The sequence below is a fragment of the Solanum lycopersicum genome, chromosome 1 (assembly GCF_036512215.1).
Source record: "Solanum lycopersicum chromosome 1, SLM_r2.1".
Taxonomy (NCBI): Eukaryota; Viridiplantae; Streptophyta; class Magnoliopsida; order Solanales; family Solanaceae; genus Solanum; species Solanum lycopersicum.
In genome coordinates this window covers 54,698,216-54,716,923 of record NC_090800.1, presented here as the reverse complement: position 1 = coordinate 54,716,923, position 18,708 = coordinate 54,698,216, and the positions used below count along the sequence as shown (strand labels likewise).

General features: G+C 33.2%; 1 long non-coding RNA gene across 1 annotated transcript; it reads left to right on the top strand.

Moving 5' to 3' along the window:
• Positions 1-6,640: 6,640 nt before the first annotated feature.
• Positions 6,641-16,691, top strand: LOC138348491 (uncharacterized). Its single transcript, XR_011221106.1, has 3 exons — positions 6,641-7,129; positions 16,251-16,311; positions 16,424-16,691. It is a non-coding gene; the product is annotated as an uncharacterized lncRNA (long non-coding RNA).
• The last annotated feature ends 2,017 nt before the right edge of the window (positions 16,692-18,708 follow it).

Here is an 18,708-nt window from a genome sequence, read left to right as displayed (position 1 = left end):
AAAATTAAAGTTAGCAAACCATGTAGAAAGAACAATTAAAATTCTTATCATGTAATTAAGCATCAATAAATTTAAATTTGTGAAGCTAGTCATTCTTTAATAATAATCAAGAGGGCATTATTAATATGTTTCTCCATTTTATAGATTTGCACCCTTTAAATTATTAAATTTCGTTATTTATCATAAAGGATAATACTTTATCCACATTAATTATATTATTTATGAGAGAAACATTTAGGTAAAGAAGTGGAAAAGTAGTGAAATTTAGGTAAAGAATTTTATAAAAAAAATTATAATTATTATATACATATAGATTATAGATGATAAATATTAATAAATTAGATATTTAATTAGAAATTAATCTTAGAAAGTCTAAAAGTCATTAATATTGAATTAAATTTATACAATCAAATATTTAATTATTTTATAACAATTTAATTTATAAAAGGGATAAAGCCGTAATTCAACTTTTAACTTTTTTGTTCATGCTTTTAGTAATATATGATGTTATTGAGTTATATTGTTATATGAAGCAAAGCTTTACTTGTGGTCTCCTACCTTATCTAGTTGGTTATGTGTGGTTATGGTGCTTCACATGACCATTGCACTTGTAGGTTGGGGATGGGATCATTTGTAAGTGCTTTGTATATTATGTTTATATGATTTATTGACTATGAATTCTCAACGAGACTTTATGAGAATATGCCTTCGATTATGATCATGCTTTAAGTGATGGAATTATCACTTGTATATGTTATATGGTATGTGCATTGATGATTTTCATATGACTTAGCATGTTTTTCTAAAGAATAATAAATGATACTTTTTCATGTTTGTTTTTATGTGTTATGTGCATATACTCATACTTAGTAAATGTGGCGTACTAACCTTATTACTTTACATTACTACAACTGTAGGTTCCGGTCATTGAAGCTTAAGGAGGTCGATTTGAATAAGCATGGAACTCTTTCTCCAAGTCTTGGTAGGTCCTCATGTTCAGGGACACTATCTTTCATATTTTAGCTTTCGTAGATTTTTTGTAGCTTTAAGAATACGTTATTTCCAATACGTTCTTTGGATTCTTTTGTAATAAAGTCTATATGGCATAGACTATTTTTTGGCTAAGTCAGATTTGCACTCTTAGATGGTTTCTATATATGTGAGACAGTTTTAGAACATCATATATTTTTATTAATCTTAAGTAAGAAGTCTAAGTATACTTCATTAAGTATATTAAAAGTTTTAAATTTTCCACAAACTTCAACTGTATGATTGTGATGAAAGCTAAGAAGAGGCTTCTCTGCGACCTCTAAGAGGTTAATGACACCGGTCTCATGTGGGGTCTATGATCCGGGTGTGGCATTAAATTATTATAAAATATTATTAATTAAATATTCTATCATTAATTAATAAAATTATCATATTCAATATACTCCATATGGACACATACATTGCACAATTAAAGTTTCATAACAATCAATTAAATATTTAGGCATATGAAGAGATGGATTATTTTACTTACAATTATCATTTAGTTCACCCTTTTCAACACTCTAGAATGACTTTTCATTTTACTAACCTGATTCAATGTTTGGAAGATCTTTTCAACCTCTAACTATAGCTTTAGAAATTTATAAATAGTCTCAGTGAATCAATGTAAATTCATTGAGGTTCTCTTCTGGGTATCAATACCACAGGTCCTCTTCTTCTCCTTCTTTTTCATTATTTATCTTCAATGTGTCAGTTAAGGGGTTTTCATTGTTATTGTTCATATGTTGTCTCTCTTAACCATATGTTTTAAGTTATTATTTGTGTCTAATTATGAGGTATTCTTGGACTGCTAATAATTTTGTCATGACACAAGGGGAAAAAGATGCAATTAAGAATGTTATTGGCATGAATAAATGAAAAGTGTGTTTATATGTATATCACATCATGAATGTCTTTGTAAAAATTTAAGATGTTAGCTCCTTTTTTCCCATTGTTTTTATTTACTTAGGTTAGAGTATTACAACATTATGATGTTTGATGTTTTTGATTGAAAAAGAAGAGGAAGTTGTGTTAATTGCAAGAATGGTATGACTTGCTAATTTCTTTGATTTTATGTAAAAATAATATTTCATTACTCGCTTGAAGTAAGAATCAAAATATATGTGTTCATTTCAATTTTTTTGGAATTCTGTTTTAAATAATCCTCATTAGTTATACTCATTATATCAGCCTCTCTAATTAGTTCGAGAGAAGAGTATTTTAAGGAATCTAATTTCATGTAGCAGTTGTAGTTCATTCATATTAGATCTTAATATTGTTAAGTCTAATCTTTATCTTGTCTATGCCATAAAAGAGCATTGTGAAACTTGAATTTTAATTACCAAAAAGTAGAAAAAGTGAAGAGTTAAGAGATTTAGGAGTTCAATATTACAAGTATATCCCTATATTAAATTTAAATGTTAAATTATTTAATAAAATAAATATTGAATAGTAAAATCATCATATTATTACATGAATCAATCATTTATGCAGTTTTAGTCAATTTTATAATTAAGAATGTGTTTTTTTATTAGGAAGATATATGAACTTTGTATTGTAAAAATATTGATTTTGAAGTAAATATCAATAAATTTGAAGCGGAGAAGATATGTCATTTGCAATACAAAAGTTATGTGAAATATTTTGGAATATACGTGCAAAGCACGTTTTCAGAACTAGTTTAAGATAAGAGAAAACTAAGATTTTCAAAAGAGTTTTGAGCAAAAAAAGGAAACATTTATTCCAAGAGAGCTTTCAAAAGCTAAGTGTTGAGCAATTATCTCAACCCAAAGAAGGAAGTTGTTTTTAAAAGCATGAGCTAATATATATTTCGGGAGTAGTATTGAGCACCGATGTGGGGATGAGAGTTCATGTTTACTCAAGTCTCCATGAAAACCATGTATTCATTATGGGTATTAACAGATCATACGTTTTAGATGATCACGTAAGTTAAGCTAGTGAATCCACTAAGTTAAGTAGTTTTATGCGTTGTCAAAGTATAGGACATTTCTGGCAGCGTGGGAAAGACGTTGTATCACCACTTAGGTTAGTGATGGTTTTCGCTTAAAGAATTTCCAATAGAAAATATATTACTTCAAATATAAGTAAAGTTGAGTTTGTTATTGCATTATCTTTAATGAAGAAAGTGTTTTTATTGTTTTACAAGCTTTTATATATTGCAATGTCTTGTTGCTTTAAGTTAATTAAAGTTATTCATGAGTTGAGCAGAGCCTAGGTAAGTGTTCCTTCTTACTCTCTTTCAAGCTTTAGTTGTTGTTAGCATTCCAACTCGCATACTCGTACATTCAATGTACTGATGTCAATTGACCTGCATTGTATCATGATGCAGACGCAGGTAACCAGGATCAACATCATCCAGCACCTCGTTGATCCAGCTAAACGCTCGGAGTCAGTGGTGAGCCTCCTTGTATTCTGGAGGACACGTATTTATTGTTTTTCAGTCTCTTTTTTTTATAGGATGTTGTGGGGTCTGCCTCAGCATCCATCTTGCAGTCAGATAGTTCATTTTTGAGTCTCTTCTTTGTATTGCAGATGTTTTGCTAAAGACTTAAGTGTCATTTTGGCCAAGTTATTTAATTCAAGTTAATTTATGAGAATGTTTTCTTGTATTGAGTTAAGTCTTTCGCTGAGCTAAGTAAGTCAGGTCAAGGGTCCGCTCAAGGCCAGTTATGGTATGTGAGTTCGGCCACGTCCAGGGTGTAGGCTCGGGGCGTGACAAAAACATCCAATTTAGTATATATTCTATATTTTATTTTAATATTTATTTATATTAAATTATATTAAAAGTCAAAACACCTACAAAACAATAATAACAAAGTAATGCACTATGGGAAATGGAGTAGAAAGTTTATTTAAGAGGTGTAAGTAAGAGAATTTAAGCATGACTAATTTTTTATCTAGTAATATTCATATTATTTTTTAAGAATAGTGTGATACATGATTTGATTTTCACGTGCAATGCACAAGCGTCAAAACTAGTTGTATTAAATGCAGACACCTTTTTACATTGATTGGTAGTGACTTTTCAGAGAGGTTTTGAAATTTTTTTATAGAGTTATGACATTTTTTATAAGCTATGATATTTTCGAAAAATTTTAATTTTTTGGAAGGGTTGTGACGTATATAAGCACCTTTTCATACTATCCTCTGTTGTCTATAAATAGAGGTATTTCTCACACTTTTAAACTGCGGATTTTTTAAGTTTTCTACTCTTCTACTTAAAATAAGGAAGATTGTTAAAGTTGTTCGATTATGCAATTGTAATATTTTTTGTGGGTATATTTGATAGATCAATAAAAGAGATGCAAAAAGGATAATAAATGACTCAACTTCTAACGAGAAGAATATCATGATAAATAATAAACACTCTTTTTCATAGCAATAAAATATATTTTTGCAGCAATTTCTCCTTGACAAAAAGTTCAATAATTTTCTGTTGCACAAACTACAATTTGGTGTTAAGAATCTAAAATTCTCGAACTATTGGATAAAAATATTTGATAAAAAAGTTGTTTGAAGAATCCAAACTACATTTAATAAGTAATCTTTGGTTTTCAAATTATTTATTGTTTATTTTTATTCACCTTAACATAGAATTTTTTTTCCTGGGGGAGGGGGGAGTGAGAACACATCTTTAAGACCGCAAAGTTAAAATATATATTTTTTATCTTATATATTATTATAAGAAGGAACCAAAAAAGTTAAAAGTTGAATTACGATTTTATCCTTATTATAAATTAAAATGTTATAAAAATATTTAACTATTTTATTTAAATATTAGATTACATTATTTTAATAAAAATGTTAATGACTTTTGCACTTCTTTAGAATAATTCTTTATTAAAATATCTTATTTAATTTATTTTCTTGAAATTATTACCCTTTAAATAGATACATGTATATGATTTATCTTCTAAATTAATTTATGTTCTTAATTAATATTTGTCTTTAATTTTTGTAACACTTGACCTTTCAACTTTGTAAGTGAATCTTTATATTCCAAAGCTATATTTTTTTTCTATAAATATAAATCTTTTAACATAATTTTCATAGAAATATTTATATGTGATACAATTTTTGTTTGTGGAAGACTAGAGAAGCTTTAATCAAATGAAGAAAATTTCAAGACAAGAGGATTTGTGTCAAGATTACAAGGCATAATGTGATTATAGGAATGAATAACTTTAATTACTAGAATATCAAGCTTGATGTGTTTTTTTTTTCTTATTTATCGAAATCAGAACTATGATAAAATTCCTCTATTTTTGTAGTTGAATATCACTTCCATTAACTTGTCTTCCAAAGATTTTAACTTCTTTTTATGGTCAAAAGTTGATGTTTATTACTATAATTTTGTTCCAATTTGCATTATCAATAAAAACAGAGAAAAGATTGTCTTAGAATTTTTCTATTTTTCGTTGGTAGCCTTGTGCTAAATTTGCTCCTACATATGATATTTTTTCTTTGTATTTGTAGTTTTGTTTTAAGAATATATTTAATTGAAGAGTTTATTTTTTGCTTTAGAAAATGAGATAAATACAATCATAAAAATAGTTTATAAGGCATGTAAAACAATTAATGCCTACAAGATATTCTAATTTCAAATTATTAATAATTACATTTTTGCATCTTAAATTTTAAAAATTTGTGAAGAATTATTATTACATGTGCTTGTGGATAAAGTCTATACTTTTTAGACAGTTTTCATTAAAATTATCGTGAGATTCAAATTCTAAAGTCAAAAAAATGATACACCAAATGCTTAAGAAGTAAGAAGATCCTTTATCCTTTGACCAAATATTGCTCCTATCAATTTTTTAACAAAAAAATGTAAAAAATATATTTTAACAAACTTTTAATTGTAAGAATACTAATATTGTTATTTTGACTCTCCATTAAATTAGAATCTGATTATTTAATTAAATATTAATATTTAATTTATATAATTACATAATTTAAATACAAATCATTGCACTTTAAATTTGTAGTTATTTCCTTCTAATAAGTTTCTTATTTATGAATTTGAATTACTTAATTGCATTCTACTTAATGAGAAGGAGAATTTCATCTTTTACTAATTAATGTCAAACATTTTATCTTCTTGCATTGTATAGCATGTGTAACTATTAATTTAATTTCAATATTTTTACTCTATTCTATGAGACAAGAGAGACATTTCAAGGAAGAATTTCGATATTTTTCTTTATTCTATGAGACAAAAAGACATTTTAAGAAAGCTAATCATAAGATAGTGTGCTTCCATGTTTATTTTTGCTACTTTATTTTGTCTTTTAAAATAAATATAAAAATTTTATATCAAAATTATAATAAATGGAGGACTAAATGCAAAAAAAAAATCTTCAAGTTAACTATATACTACAAATATTTTTTAAAAAATTAAATCGTTTATCATTTTATTAATCCTTATGAAGTAAATGTGCAAGTACATGCTTATATACTAATATATTATATATATGATCTTAAATTAAAAGTCTACTTAATTTTTTAAAATTTCATATCAAATTAAAAATAAGACCAATTTATATCTCTCAGCGCGACTTAACCAACGTGCACCTAGCCATGGGAAGACGAGCTAGAATCCCATCACTGAAAGCTCAAGTGGCACTGGAAAACACATCAAACAGTATCAATCAGCGTGTAATGAAAGTAAATCAACAATCGAAGGCCGTGACGAAAAAGAGGGTTAATACCTCCCCCTGACTCTAATGTAACAGTAACTCCTAGTTCTGCAGGAGCGAAGGGAACCCTTAGTGGGATTGGTACAGCTGGAACGATTGCAAGCTCGAGTACTATAGTTGAAGCCGTAGTGATGGAAAAGAAGATCGATAAAGACCAGGATGATACGACCAAAACTCTGAGTTGGTGCTCTGAAATTGTAAAGGCACCTAGCGGCAGTGGGAAGAATTCATCAAGCAGCAGTGGGAGAAGAGGTGGGCGGATGAGGTCGAAGAGGAATTAATCATGCCATCACCTAAGAGTTCTATATGGGATAATTTTGACATAATTAATATCAGTATAGCAGGATTTAAGCTGGAGTACATTTCCCCTGAAATTCATGGTGAGTCATCTATTGCATCAAATATTGAATACTGGAGAACTGCGGTTATTAGTTATGTGCTGGGAGCTCCCCCCTCCCCCCCCCCCCCCCTCCCCCAAGTGATCCAAGGATTCATTCAAAGGCTTTGGAAGAAACATGGTACTAATAAGATGGTGATGTTGAAAAATGGTATCAACCTGGTAAGGTTTGAAACAATGGAAGGAAAGAATGAAGTGTTGCAGGGAACATATTCCATTTAAACAATAAGCCATTTATTGTCAAAGCCTGGAAACCTGAGATGGAATTTACTAAAGGAGAGGTCTATACTGTGCCGATATGGATCAAACTTCCTGGTCTAGACTACAAGTATTGGAGTTCAAAGGGTTTGAGTAAGTTGGGCAGTCTTATTGGGGAACTTGTAATGGTGGACCAATACACAGAAAGAAAGATTGGCTTGAATTTTGCAAGACTGCTAGTTGATGTAGGGATGGACACTAAACTTCCAGATTCTATAATGTTCAGGAATGAGTGGGAAAACCTAATAGAGCAGAAGGTTATGTATGACTGGAGGCCTACGCTATGTAAATTTTGTCATCAATATGGACATGATGCACAACCATTTGATAAAGATAGTCCTCAATGCTACAGAAAGGTGAAAGTCATGAGCAAATAAAAGACTCAACAACTATTCCAGGAGAAAGACATGCTACTACATTAGTTTGCAGAGAAAGGAATGCAGGGAGCCAGGAAATAAAAAAATTCCAAGGCCAGCAGATAAAACAGGTTCAAGAACATCATGAAAGTTCTGAATGGATCACTCGTATAAAAACCACAAGGTTGACGACCTCCAGCCAGAATCATCAGGAAATTATGAATTCTTTTCAAGCACTTCAGAAATCAGAAGTAAATAAACATACCAAAGCTCAAGGACATGGGGGTGGGCAATCGATTCTACTTCTGGGAATGGTTAAACTTATGTGTTAGAATGTAAGAGGGCTTAACGGCCCTAATAATAAGCAGAAGGAGGTTCAACTCTTCTGCAATAATTAAGATGTAGGTCTGGTAAGTCTTTTGGAGACCAAGGTCAAGACCAGTAAGATTGCCAATATTTCAAACAAGTTATTTGGAGGGTGAAAATATATTACTAACCTAGATGCTCATTATAATGGTCGAGTCTTGATTGCATGGACACCTTATTACTACAATGTATTACCTATTTCCAGTGTTGCACAACTGGTTACATGTGAGGTTTTGATATTCCCTCACAAATCCAATGTATGATATCTTTTGTCTATGCTTTTAATACTAGGGAAGAAAGGTCTTTATGGGAGGAACTAGTATGCAAAGTACAAGAAGCCCCATTACTTGGCTTGTCGTAGGAAATTTTAACTGTCATGAATAGTGAGGATAGATTAGGGGAAATCCTGTCTCTTGGGCTGAAGTAATTGATTCCAAACATGTATTGACACATGTTGTCTTGTTGAATTGGCACACAATGGACCGAGATATACTTGGAATGATAGAAATGCTAACCGGAGAATATACTCAAAGATTGATTGGATGTTTATCAACAATGAATGGCTCACTTATATGCCTGCTTGTAAAGCTATGTACCTGAATGAAGGAGTCAGTGATCATTGCCCTATTAAAATTACTTTTGAAGAAAACAATGTGAAGACTTGAAGAGCCTTCAAATATTGCAATGTTCCGTCTAAACATCCTCAATTTAAACATGTTAGTTTGGAAGGATGGGGCACTCTTATTGATGGTTGTTGAAAGCTACAAGTTGTAAGGATGCATAAGTTACTGAAGAAAGAGCTCAAAAGTTAAACTCATTGCATTTCAGAAATATTGTCACTGAATCAAATGAAGACAGGGTGTCCCTAAAAGAGCTTGAAGTACAATTGCATTTGGATCCTGAGAATCTAACATTACAACAACTTGAGAAGAAGAATTATCTAAAATTCAGGAAATCGTCATACCTGGCAGATATTTTTCTGCAGCAAAGAAGTAACGCGAGATGGATTAGGCTTGGAGATGCAAACACAAGGTACTTTCATTCAGTAAAGCATAGACAATTGAAGCATGCCATCACCCAGTTACAAGATAACCAAGGTAACTGGCACAAATATCATATCATCATAGCTAGACTTTTTGTCCAATATTATGAGGAGCTACTTGGGCGGAAAAGAGAGGACACGATCCGAGCTTCATATGATACATTTAATGATGGTCCAGTGCGAACCATTGAACAACAATTAGAGATATTGAAGCCTTTTAATGAAGAGGATGTAAGGAAAGCTATGTTTAGTATTGATGTAAATATCAGCCCTGGTCCTGATGGATATGGTAGTGGGTTCTACAGGGAAACATGGGATATTGTGGGCCAACATGTTGCTGAAGCAGTGTTGGAATTCTTTCAGAATGGAAAACTTCTAAATCATATAAATGCTACAAATATTTCTCTTATTCCAAAGGTCTCTGTTCCTGAAAATGCTAGCAAGTATAGACCTATTTCATGCTGTAATGTGATTTATAAAGTCATTTCCAAGCTGACTTGTCAGAAATAGAAGCATGCAGTGAACTATTTAGTAGCAGGAAATCATGCAGCTTTCGTGCAGGGAAGATCTATGGTTCATAATGTTTTAATATGCCATGATTGATTAAGACACTAAAAGTAGGAAGACCTCTCCCAGGTGTCTCATGAAAATTGACCTTCATAAAGTTTATGATATGGTGAGTTGGGAATTTGTAGAGGAAGCCTAAACTGGTTATGGGTTTCCAATTGGATTTGTAAAGCTGGATATGATATGTTTAATGTCTCAAAAATTCTGTTATGGTGAATGAAATAAGCTATGGTTACTTTGAAGGGAAGATAGGGCTACCACCAGGGGATCCTATGTCTCCTCTATTAATTGTATTGGTCATGGAATACTTATCTAGGGTCTTGAAGGTTATGAGTGTTTTACCTGATTTCAAGGTTATTAACTTACACATTTGGTGTTTGCTGATGATTTAATGATCTTTTGTTATGGTAAGGAACAATCTGTGAGGAGAGTGATGGAAGCATTAGACTATTTCACAAGAGTCACTGGAATGATAGAAAACATGGAGAAATCTCACATGTTGATTTCTGGAACTGATGAGCAGACTAAGGCCCTCAACAACTCACTGCTAAAATCTCATAGGATCAAGAATATTTATGCTAACATTCTATCACAGGCTGGTCGATTACAATTAATTATTGCCGTCCTTTTCTTTATGTAGCTTTTGGGGAGCTGCGTTCATTCTTCCACAAAGTGTTCCAAAAGAGGTTGATAGACTAAGTAGAGAATACTTGTGGGGAAGTTATCAGGATAAGAGAAGCATCACATTGGTTTCTTGGGAAAAGTTATGTATTCCAAAGCAATATGGTGGATTGAGCATTAAAGGATGCAGAATCTGGAACATTGCTTTTGTGGGCAAACTCTTGCGGCAAATTTCAACTAAACAAGACTCATTAAGGGTCAAGTGGATTCAAGGATTGTATATGATGTCATAGGTTAACATCTAGATGCACAGACCCCCTAATGATTGTATTTGGTATTGGAAAAAGTTTAATTCTCTAAAGACTGACATGATGGATTAGTATACAATTGACATGTATATTCTAACTTCTAGTAGAAGATTTCCATTAGTAGTAGTTATAATTCACTCATTGGCACTCACACAAAATGGAGAACAGATGACCTAGTATGGACATCAGTATCACAGCCTCGACACTGATTCTTTCTCTCGGTAGCTACACAAGGAAGGCTAGTTACTAAAGCAAGACTAGATACTTGATCATACCCATTGACACTGATGATTGTTGCCTATGTGCCTATGTTATATAAAGGTTACCGAAACTTCACTCCATCTATTTTCAGATTGTGTTTGGACCAAACAATTGATAATGGATCTATCTAATTGGTTAGGAATACAACTGCAAACTGGTGAAGTGATATTTGTTTCGGAGCAAACTAGAATGAAGCATTGGAAGCAGTTTTAAAAGGAGCTCTTGTGGCAGCCATCTGGGAAGCAATTGTTTATTACACTTGGAAGGCTAGGAACTGGACTACATTCAAGCACCTAAGTGTTCAAACTGAAACAGTTGTGTTACATATTAAGAAGGATATTGTGGAAATATTAGATCTTTTAAGGATGGGGAGGAAAAAATCTGCCTACTACATACCTGGGGATGCCACTGGGTAATGTCCACAAAGAGTTAGAGATATGGGATACAGTAGTGGAGAAGACAAAAAAAATTAGCCACCTGGAACACACAATATCTTTCCTTTGGAGGAAGAATTACATTGATCAATGCAGTCTTGAATGCCCTACCAACTTATGTTATGTCCCTTTTTCCCCTACCTGCGAAAGTGGAGAAGAAATTGGATAAATTGAGGAGGAAGTTCCTTTGGTTGGGTAACAAAGACGGAAAAGGTATTCATCTGGTCAAACGGCGAACTGTACAACTCAGTATCAAAGCTGGTGGGCTGGGTGTAAAGAACTTGGGGCTGCAAAACACATGCCTTTAATCATAATGGTGTGGAGGTTTGGAAAGGAGGATCATGCTCTTTGGAAGGATGTTGTCATCAGCAAATACGGATAGACTGAGCAATGGACAACCAACACTGTGACTAACACTTATGGAGTCTCAGTTTGGAGAACTATCAGAAATTTGTGGCCTAAATTGTCCGAGAGCCTAGGTTATAAGGTGGGTGAAGGGACTAGAATCTATTCTGGAAAGACAAATTGATCGGCCAGAACTCACTCATGGAGGATTTTCCACATTTATTTTCTTTTTGCGACAATCCTGAAGCATCTATTGCTGAGACCTGGACTAACCAAGTATGGAATATCATCTTTAGAAGGCTTCTAAATGACTGGGAGATTGAGAGAGTGGCCAGCCTGCTGCAAAGGTTGAGTGATTTCTCTGGTTTAAATACCTGCGCTGATACAATCAGATGGAGACATGATATGGATGAAAAATTTTAGTCGGAAGATTGTACAGAAGAAATTTGATCTCAGAACCTGTGATTATACTTGGACCTTGGAAACAAATATGGAAATCTAATATCCCTACCAAGATTGAGGGTTTCACATGGAAGGTATGTAGAAGAGCATGTCTCATTCAGGAGAAACTGAAAAAGAGAGGTTTTGAGATTGTCTCAAGGTGCTTTGCAGGTGTGGCATATGTTTCTCAATCTCATCCATAAACCATGGGTGATGCCTGAGCATACGACAGATTTTCTAACCTGCTGGATGAGAAGAGGTGGGAGTAAAAAATAGAAAAAATGGTGGAGCCTAGTCCCTTCTTGCATATGGTGGTCAATCTGGAAGGAAAGAAACAATAAATGTTTTGAGAATATCACTAATCCAATGCAGAAAGTAAAAGAAAACTGCATTAATAGTTTATATCTTTGGTGTAAAGAGGAGGGTATAGATGAGGTAGAACAACTAATAGAATTCTTAGGCTCTTATTATTATTATTATTATTATCAACACTTTTCATTACTATTAATTTGTTATTCTAACAAAATTTTATAGAAGGAGAAAAATATATTTGGAACAACAACAAAATAATATTGTCGACCCTTATAGAAATTCATTCTTTATCACTCTCTAAAAGGCCCTTCCGAATGCTTTATCAATGCAACTTAACGATTTTTTTAAGGAATATTTATATATGATTGTTGCATTATGATAGTACACATAGATTAAAATATTGGACTCTAGTCTCATGTTAAAGAAACATTTTCGAACATTAAAAAATAAAAAAATGAGTCTAACCTAGATAATTAAAACGCTCACCAATGTGTTGAGACATGAAGGACAATGAATCTATGTTAATAGACAAATCTTTTGTAGCTTAAATATTACTTGTATTTAGAGTAGGTTTTGATTCATATTCCTTAAATTAAGCTTGACTAAAATAGTAATAACTTACACCAAAAATATATGGAAAAGTCGAATGAGAAAGGAAAAAAATATTAAAAGGACAAAGATCTTTGCCATAGTAAGATTATATATATACCGAACAAGAAATAATCAATGCAACTGTAATAAGACAACAAAAGAGAGAGAAAAAGCACATTAAAAGGAGTAAACAATGAGATATCCAATGATGATAACAAATCATTCTAACCAGAAAAGTTTCTATGTTTTGAAATAAGATACCTCAAATAATTGACTAACATTTCAATCAACTTTCAATCCGTAGAGTATTATAAATATCCAATGATAAAATTTAGTAAAAATAGACAATAATATAAAAATAAAAAATATGGGCATGCAAAGTTATTAACTCTCAGAGGATTTTATGAAGAACACAAAATCATATCCTCGTTTGTGAAGGAATAATGATATTGATGAAGATTTTCATATTTCTAAGTGCTTTTTTTAATGTACCTTCAACAATTTCAATAGAGAAAACTTGCTTGAATATTCAATTAACATTTGTTATTTAATCTATACTAAGAAATACATATAAAATTAACTTTGCATAAACATAAATAACAAAGTTTTAAAGTATATATTCAAAAATAAAAATTAATAATATAAGCATAAATTTATGGTTGTAACAAGCCATATCAGGATATGCAACAATGAATGAAAAAATCGATCCAACTGAATGCACAATGTAGTCCTCTGTTTATAAACAACAAAGGGTAGTGTAAAAATATGATTATTGTTTTTTATCGAAAAGGTCACAACTCTTTGAAAAAGTTACAAATCTTCAGAAAGATCACAAGATTTCATGCAAGTGGCAACTCTTCATAGAAGTCACAACTTTTTATAAAAGCAAAAAAATTCATAGAAGTCACAACTTTTCATAGCAGTCATAATTTTTCATGAAAGAGGAAGGCGAGTTTTGAAAATTGTAACATCACGCAAATTGATATAGCTGGAAAAAAGCTTAGAAGTTGAAATAGTCACTTTTAAAAAAAATTAACATCTGGAAATTTTCTTTAAGTTGGAGAAAAGTGAGTTTCTGGTCAACTTCAAACCGTCATAACTCCTATCTCAGGATGAGTTAGAGATAGTTCTTGATATGGTTGGAAATATATTTCCAACGTCACCGTGTTTGCACAATTTCGATTTCGTATGAGTGAATTATGCCTTTTGAAAGTTAGGTTGTTGGATTAAGGATAGTCCAATTGGATTTTAGAGGGGCAAAGTTATCTTTTCCTTACCCAATTATTTTATTTTGTTTTTGGGTAACAAATTGGGGTCTAAACTGATCTTATTCAGTTCACTCTTTTAGAAAACAAGTTAGGGTTTTGAGAGAAGAGAAAAGAGAAGGAGAAAAGAGGAGAAAAGGAAGCAAGAACGTTCAAGATCGTCGAAGTTCAGCTTGTGGAATTCGTCGGGGGTGATCCTTAAAAGGGTATGTGAGATTTTTCTGTGTTGAGTTAGTTCACCCACATACCAATTCGTTTAATTCAGCGATTTTTGAGTAGATTGAATAATGAACATTGAAGTTCTTGAAGAACAATTCTTGTTGGTTGAATTGTTGCATGCCTAAGATTTATTTGATTCGTGTTTCCAGGTTGTTTTTTGAGTCTAATCAATTGAGTGTTGAGGGTATTAGTTATTCTTAGTGTTAGGGGGAAATCCATGGAAGTTTAGAAGGTTTAGATATGAAAAACATAGAAGAAAAGTCTAAAGGCACGTCCGTAGGACCCAGGGGCTTCGCGCCTCCCATAGCCCCATAGGACAGTCTCTATCCGTAGGGCCTTGGGGCGACGAGCCAGCCAGAGCGCCCCAACTTGGTCTCTGAAGTTTGGGGTCTAGTGCCCCAGGCCTTTCGAAGTTCTAAGGACGCCAGTTCACCCCATTCATTCCCTATCTTTTCGTACTAGTTCCTATGTGATAGTACCACATTTTCTAGTTGATTCCAACACTCTAAGGTACGTCTAAACATCATAAAATCATCCATTAGCATGAGATCGTGAACCTTGAATCTATAATCCAATTCAAGGAAAGTTAAGATCAAAGTCAAAAAAGTTAAGAGTCAAGTCTAAAAGTTAAGAATAAAGTCAAAGCAAGTTTTCAAAAGTTTCCAAGAGTATTTAACAAATATGATAACTTTATTTAAGGCTCAAATTACAAGTTAAGCAAACAATAAAGATTTGAGTTCAATTCTCACAAGTTATAAGGGAACTAAGTATTCCCTAAGAATTAAGTTTCAAGTTGAGTAAAGAGTAAAGAGTTGAAATTCATCCTTAAAGAAATATAAGGGAATTAAGTATTTCCCAAAGAGTTGTTTCAAAAATAAAGTTTTCAAGCTAAGTAAAGAGTTATGTTGGATTTCTTTTCTTCAAAAGAATAAGGGGACTAAGTATCCCAAAAGAGATTTTGAAATGTTTTCACATTTAAACAAATAAGGAAGTTAAGTTTTCCAAAGAGCCTCCGATTTGTTTTCATAAATGAGTTGTAGCTTTATAAAATAAAGCAAACAGGGAAACTAAGATTTCCAAGATACACTTTGAGCTAAGTTTTTGACATTAATCTCAAATCACAGGAAAAGTTATTTTTAAAACATACAAGATAAGTATATTTAAGAAGTAGTATTGAGCACCAATGTGGGGATGTGAGTTTCAGATTAACTCAAGTCTCCATGAAAACCATGTCGCCATTATGGGTAGAAAAGGTTCATTTCAGATTAACTCAAGTCTCCATGAAAACCATGTCGCCATTATGGGTAGAAAAGGTTCATACTTTTTAGATAAATTATTTTCACATTTTACTAGTGGATCCATTATGCAGTTTAGGTCCTATACTCTGGCAAGGTTAGGATGGTCTTTGGCAGCGTGAGGTAAAACGTTATATCATCACTATAACTATTAAGTGATGGTTGTCGGTTAGAGAAACTCTCACAACAGTAGTTGTATGGTTCTTCAAGAGGTTCTGCTTAGTATGAATAGGTGTATGAGTCTTCAATCATGCATTGCACGAGTATACTTTGAGAGGAACTATGATATGTTTTATTTTATTATTAAGATTATGAGTTTACATCAGATTATTTTGTATTCTTACATACATCTCATAGTCAATTGTATCTTTGCATATAGCGAGTTGAAAACCATGTTTGAAACATCTTTTCTTTATATTGCAGGTGTCTTTAAACGGCTATACAATGAAATGAGTTAGTTATTCATGAGTTGAGCAGAGTCAAGGTCAGTGTTCCCTACTCTTTTTCAAGCTTAAGTTATTGTTTAGCATTCCAACTCGCATAGTCGTGCAATTAATGTATTGATGTTGGTTGGCCTGCATCGTATCATGATGCAGACACAGGTAACTAGGATCGGCATTTGGCGCACCGTTGATCCAGTAAGCAGCTCAGAGTTAGTTGGTGTGCCTCCCTTCATTCTGGAGAACATCTTTACCATTCAGTTATTTTCTTTCAGTTTTCATTTTTTAGGATTATTGGGGTCCTGTCCCAACATCCATCTTTAATTTAAAGTCTTCATAGACAAGAGTTTGTTCCTTTAGTCTTTTCACTTCCTTTGTAAACGATAAGGCTTGAGTTATCATTTTGGCTAAGTATTATTTTAAAGTTATTATCTTTGAGTTATTTACCTAATGCTTAAGTCTTCAACTGAGTTAAGAAAGACAGGTCAAGGGTTCCTTGGGGCCAGCAATGGTCTTCGAGTGCCGGCTACGTCCAGGGTGTAGGCTCGGAGTGTGACAAACTTGCTATCAGAGCATAGAGTTCAAGAGTCATCGGGAGTTTATGAAGCCGCATTAGTAGAGTCTCAGTCATTGGTGTGAAGTGCGCCACATCTATGATTAAGAGGCTACGACATTTAGGAATTCCTTACTTCTTTCATATTCCTTTCGTGCGTTAGAGTTTATCTCTAACAATTTCCTTCTAATTCGTGCCTGTGCGTCTTTTAAGAGAATCATGCCTCCACGAAGAGCAGTGAGAGGTCGTTTAGCTAAGAGTATTATTTAGGAACAAGAGTTGTCAGTTGCACCTGATGTGCAACCTCAAGGAAAAGTTACACATGCTGAATTATGTGAGACTATATGGATGTTATGTCAAGTGGCAACTCATCAAGTTGGACAGAGAGGTAATCGACATGAAGTGGTCGATACCTCAAGGATTCATGAGTTTTTAGGTATGAATCCGCCAAGCTTTATAGGTTCAAGTGTCACAAATGATCTAGAGAACTTTGTTGAAGTACTTCAGAAAATTATTGACATATTGCATGTTGTTGATGCTGAGAGGGTAGAACTAGTTGCATATCAACTAAAGGGTATCACTGGAGTCTAGTTCACCAATGGAAAAGGAACAGGGTTGAGGATGCGCCAATAGTGAGTTGGTCTGTGTTTGAGAATTTTTTTCATGAGACGTTTCATTCCCAGTGAGTTGCAAGAGGCAAAGATTAGAGAATTTTTAACCCTTAATCCAGAGTCTATGAGTGTTCATGAGTACAATCTTTAGTTTGCACAGCTTTCCCTCTATTGCTCCGGAGATGGTTGCTGACATGAGAAGCAATATTAGATTATTTGTTGCTGGATTGTCTCGTCAGCCCAACAAGGACAACAAGGCAACAATGTTGATAGGGTATATGTACATAGCAAGGATAATGATCCATGTGCAACAAGTTGAAGATGATAAGTTGAAGGATAGAGAAGGTCTTAAGAAAAGAGGTCTAAGACATCAGACAACGAGTTCAGGCAGCAAAAGAATAGTATTAATTCTTCCTTCTAACAAAAACAGAAGGAACCTGCTCCACCATCTCCTAGTGCTCTTGCACCCAGAAACAAAGGTAAATATAATGGTCAGAATTCAAAACCCTTTAGAGTTAAACGCGCCAAGTCTCAAGGTAGAGAGGCTCAAAGAGGTAACTAGGCTCCTACATATTCTATGTGTGGTAGAACCCACCGAGATCGTGAGGGCTTCAGGGGTTGTTTCAAGTGTGGTGATACTGGCATTTTATGGAAGAGTGTCCAAAGAACATGCAAGGAAATGGTACTAGCAGAGGAAAAAATCGATTTATGCTATTAAAAATTGCCAAGAGTAAGAGGATTCATCACTTTACTGTTTATGCTTTGCCAGACCCAGGAGTGATTTATCTTTTATATGTTGCTATGAATTGTTATATTATTCCTGAGGAACTTAGTGAACCATTCAGTGTTTTCACACCTGTTTGTGAGTCCATTTCTAGCAGAGGGAGTCTATCGTGATTTTCCCGCTTGCATGAATCACAAGAGTACCATGGCTGATTTAATTGAGTTAGACATGGTGCAGTTAGATGTCATTCTTGGTATGGACTGACTTCATGCCTATTATGCATCAATAAATTTCATCACTCCAGTAGTCAAGTTTCAGTTTTCTGTGAACTAGTTATGGAGTGGAAAAGCAGTTCAGCAGTGCCTATGGATTGTTTCATTTCGTACCTTAAGGCAGAGAAGTTAGTCTCCAAGGGGCATGTCTATCACTTGGTCCGTAATGACTTAATCGGTTTCAATTTCAGTAGTAAAAGAGTTTCCAGAAGTCTTTCCTGATGATCTGCCCGGAGTCCCTCCTAAGAGAAAACTAGACTTCAACGTAGACATAATTCCAC